This window comes from Alosa pseudoharengus, unplaced genomic scaffold, assembly GCF_046254945.1.
Source record: "Alosa pseudoharengus isolate Yale_2024_CS ecotype anadromous, Long Island Sound unplaced genomic scaffold, YU_APseudo_1.1 YU_APseudo_1.1_scf_1, whole genome shotgun sequence".
Classification (NCBI taxonomy): Eukaryota; Metazoa; Chordata; class Actinopteri; order Clupeiformes; family Clupeidae; genus Alosa; species Alosa pseudoharengus.
In genome coordinates this window covers 26,063,266-26,068,219 of record NW_027468564.1, presented here as the reverse complement: position 1 = coordinate 26,068,219, position 4,954 = coordinate 26,063,266, and the positions used below count along the sequence as shown (strand labels likewise).

At 36.5% G+C, this 4,954-nt stretch overlaps 1 protein-coding gene across 4 annotated transcripts in view; it reads left to right on the top strand.

Moving 5' to 3' along the window:
* Positions 1 to 310, top strand: part of LOC143124122 (E3 ubiquitin-protein ligase TRIM35-like) — a 51,448-nt gene extending 51,138 nt beyond the window's left edge. For all 4 annotated transcript variants that reach the window (XM_076285443.1, XM_076285462.1, XM_076285452.1 and 1 more), the window contains one exon: positions 1 to 310. This exon is cut by the window's left edge and continues 1,144 nt beyond it. The gene's annotated coding sequence lies outside the window, so the exon portion shown is untranslated.
* The last annotated feature ends 4,644 nt before the right edge of the window (positions 311 to 4,954 follow it).

Sequence of the window (4,954 nt, the reverse complement as noted above, 5' to 3'; positions counted from 1 at the left end):
ACCACTATGCCACTTTCTTTCTTACTTAGGTCAAACAGAACTACCTCAGCCTTTTATTGGCCTGACTTTGCACTAGTATTTTATTGACTGTCTATGCACAATTTCAACCAAATTTTGCTGCTCTTATTTTTTCATTATATGTGCCCTCTTATTTACTTATTTACTTACTTTTTTGTTTACTTGAATGTTATGTTTGTCTGTGGACTTAAATTGGTAAAATATGTCTTGTCTTCACCGTGGGATAGTGAGAAACGTAATTTCGATCTCTTTGTATGTCTGGAACATGTGAAGAAATTGACAATAAAGCTGACTTTGACTTTGACTACTGATCATTGGATATTTAAATTCCCTTTAGGAGTATGATTATGGAATTATTTATCCGTCTGTCTATGTCTATTTGTCTATCTATATGACTATTTGTCTATCTATCTATCTATCTATCTATCTATCCATCCATCCATCCATCCATCTCTACATACAGACTGAGAAGGTTTATAACCTATTTAATTCATGACATTGGTTTGAGTCATTGGGACTCTTTCACATTCTACATTCACACAATCTGAAATGTAGGTATACCTCCATTTTTACAGAAACATTATTTTCCTGCCAATCATATGATTTCCAATCACAGTTATTGGAAAGAAAGATATTAGGTTACAAATGAAAAACAACTGCAACCCTATTTCCAAAAAAAGTTCGGAAAAGTTCAAAGAAATATTAGCTCATTTTGACTTTGATGACAGCAACACGTCTCAAAAAGTTGGGACAGGGCCAATGAAAGGCTTGAAATGCTAAAACACAAGGATGTAAGTGTAAGGCTAAAACACAAGAAGCAGCCGACAACATAGCACAAGCATACACTCATGAGTATCGGAGTCAGGTTGTGACAGAGCTGACTCCAAGAAGACTGGCTTGGACCTCTGGTTTCAGAAGGCGGCAGGCCATGGTGTTGTAGTGATCAGGTTTTGACATGTATCATGAACTCTTTGCATGCACAAGAGTTCAGAGATATTCCTAGTTAATGGTGATATCAGTATGATTTGCGCTTTGGTCCATTTATTCTTAAACTAAGCTCAATTAACTACACAATAGGTCACACTGTTTAGTGAACAAAGAGTCAAAATATGTCCCAAGAGGTTGACATTACTCTGCAGGCCAAAGAATGCAAGATTTTACCTCAAAAAAGTCTCCAAGTGTGTACATGCAGTGAGAAACGAACACACTTGGGTATGCTCACTGTCTACGTGATTAGACGTGGACACATTTTGAACACAGGTTGAGAGCATGTTACTTTTAACACAAACCACAGAGTGACAATGCAGGGACTTGCCGTACTTGAGTTATGTATTACATCTTATTTATTGATCCGGAGTGTCTCACAAAAACCATGGCGGACATTCGTTTTTCGTCAGCAGAAAGTGAAGAATTCTGAAAGGTTTCGGCACTATACCTGTTCAGATAAAGTTTTAGATTGAAAAGTTGTGGTTTATTTTCATAATCTTGGTTCAGTGAACACATACAACCGTCAGTTTGTTAGTTAACAGAAATTTCGTAAATATGACATTCAGGCCTGTAAACTATAAGTTTACCTGCAAACACTATTACCTTGTGAAAGTAGATAGTACAGTGGTCACAGACAGGGGCTGGCATGCGGGGGACCGGGGTCTGATTCCCGTGTGATGCCTTTTGGCAGAGTGAGTGTGCATGTGTACCAACGTCTCTGGAGAGAAGGCTCGCAATTTGAACAAGAAATCGGTTCTGAAACAGAAGTTTTGATTGCAACAATTAGCTAGTTCATGCACCAGGGTGTAAATAGCATGCAGTACTATAAACACCAGGGTACGAATAGCATCCACTTCTAACTGTACATTGTTGCAAACAGCATACCTTATTCAGAGTGTCTATTACACAGCTGAGCTATTCACACCCTGTTACATAACAACAAAAAAATCATGTTGCTTGATTTTCTTAAAAAAATATATATATTATTACATTGTGTGATCATTATGCCAGAATAAATGCACAGGGTGCAAATAGCATACACTGATATTTGTACCAGACGGGGTACTAATAGGACACATTGCTGTGTGCACCAGGGTACAAATAGCATACATTGATATTTGTACCAGACAGGGTACTAATAGGACACATTGCTGTGTGCACCGGGGTACAAATAGAATTCACTTCTTATTGCACCAGGGGACGAATAGCATACACTGCTAATTGTACCAGGGGTGCAAATAGCCTTACCCTTATTGATCTTGTTGCATGGCCCTCTTTCACATATGCATTTTCACAGAAAATTATCCTGCAAGTTATCCAATAGGTATCTATCTTTTCTAATAGATTGGCATACATGTATTTTTCAGCCTATTTATCTTCTGGTGTGCTTTCCTACCATTATATCTGTATCATTGTGGTACTGATCATTGGATATTTGAATTCCCTTTAGGAGTATGATTATGGAATTATTTATCCGTCTGTCTCTGTCTATATGACTATTTGTCTGTCTATCTATCTATCTATCTATCTATCTATCTATCTATCTATCTATCCATCCATCCATCCATCTCTACATACAGACTGAGAAAGTTTATAACCTATTTAATTCATGACATTGATTTGAGTCATTGCGACTCTTTTACATTCTACATTCACACAATCTGAAATGTAGGTATACCTCCATTTTTACAGAAACATTATTTTCCTGCCAATCATATGACACAGTTATTGGAAAGAAAGATATTAGGTTACAAATGAAAAACAACTGCAATCCTATTTCCAAAAAAAGTTCGGAAAAGTTCGAAGAAATATTAGCTCATTTTGACTTTGATGACAGCAACACGTCTCAAAAAGTTGGGACAGGGCCAATGAAAGGCTTGTAATGCTAAAATACAAGGATGTAAGTGTAAGGCTAAAACACAAGAAGCAGCCGACAACATAGCACAAGCATACACTCATGAGTATCGGAGTCAGGTTGTGACAGAGCTGACTCCAAGAAGACTGGCTTGGACCCCTGGTTTCAGAAGGCGGCAGGCCATGGTGTTGTAGTGATCAGGTTTTGACATGTATCATGAACTTTTCGCATGCACAAGAGTTCAGAGATATTCCTAGTTGATGGTGATATCAGTATGATTTGCGCTTTGGTCCATTTATTCTTAAACTAAGCTCAATAAACTACACAATAGGTCACACTGTTTGGTGAACAAAGAGTCAAAATATGTCCCAAGAGGTTGACATTACTTTGCAGGCCAAAGAATGCAAGATTTTACCTCAAAAAAAAGGTCTCCAAGTGTGTACATGCCGTGAGAAACGAACACACTTGGGTATGCTCACTGTCTACGTGATTAGACGTGGACACATTTTGAACACAGGTTGAGAGCATGTTACTTTTAACACAAACCACAAACCACAGAGTGACAATGCAGGGACTTGCCTGACTTGAGTTATGTATTACATCTTATTTATTGATCTTGTTGCATGGCCTTCTTTCACATATGCATTTTCACAGAGATGTTTATTATGCCTAATTTATATATAAACAACAATTATCCTGTAATTTATCCAATAGGTATCTATCTTTTCTAATAGATTGGCATACATGTATTTTTTAGCCTATTTATCTTCTGGTGTGCTTTCCTACCATTATATCTGTATCATCGTGGTACTGATCATTGGATATTTGAATTCCCTTTAGGAGTATGATTATGGAATTATTTATCCGTCTGTCTCTGTCTATTTGTCTGTCTATATGACTATTTGTCTGTCTATCTATCTATCTATCTATCTATCTATCCATCCATCCATCTCTACATACAGACTGAAAAGGTTTATAACATATTTAATTCATGACATTGGTTTGAGTCATTGGGACTCTTTCACATTCTACATTCACACAATCTCAAATGTAGGTATACCTCCATTTTTACAGAAACATTATTTTCCTGCCAATCATATGACACAGTTATTGGAAAGAAAGATATTAGGTTACAAATGAAAAACAACTGCAACTCTATTTCCAAAAAAAGTTCGGAAACAATGTAAAATGTGAAAACAGAATTTCTTACAGTTTTTCTCAGTCGCTTTGGTGCTATTCTCACATCACTATTAACATTTGCACAGCAGTTAGTGCATTTCTCAAAACAATTAGTGCAAACTGCAAAACCTAGTGGATGACCTGCAAAAGCACGTCACTTGCTCAAAATGGATAGTCCATTCCTCAAAAGCATGTATTCATGTCAATGAAACTGTCAGTGTCATCAAAATGAGAAGTCTTGACACCATCGTTTATGAACAAGATAGTCAAATGGCTTTGTCATGTTTTCATTATGACAGTTCTCTCAGTGTTTTCCAATGCAAAAAAAGGTCAGAACTCGGTGACACTTCCTGAACATGCTCAAGACAGCACTATACACTACTTGTACAGCCATTTGAAAACTACAGTAAAGCTACACATTGCTGTAGTTAGGGGAGTAAGTGAGTACAAGACACTGAATATGTACATTTTTACAGTATGCTCTTTGCAATTCTACAGCATTGTGACAGAATTTGATAACTAGTTCAACAATTTTGTATGTAATGACTCAAGCAATAAAATGAAGACTATTCGTTTTATAGGTAACGACTATTCAGTATCCATAAGTATAGTTAATTTTGACTGACATGACATAAGCAAATTATAATGTTAAAAAACAGCAGAGAATTGTATGAAAGCAACTGATACATGTCCAAAAGCATTTGCAATTTGTTCAGAGGAAGGAGAATTTGCTACTATGATGTGCACAAATGACTAAATGTTGTGGAGGTTGAACTAATAGTTATGAGAATTTTCATTCTGATCTGCAAAAAGCACCAAAGCGACTGAGAAAAACTGTAATGTGCAAATCACAACAACCAATTTACACAAACAAACACGACATATCATATGATGGAATTGATCAATTGCACAATT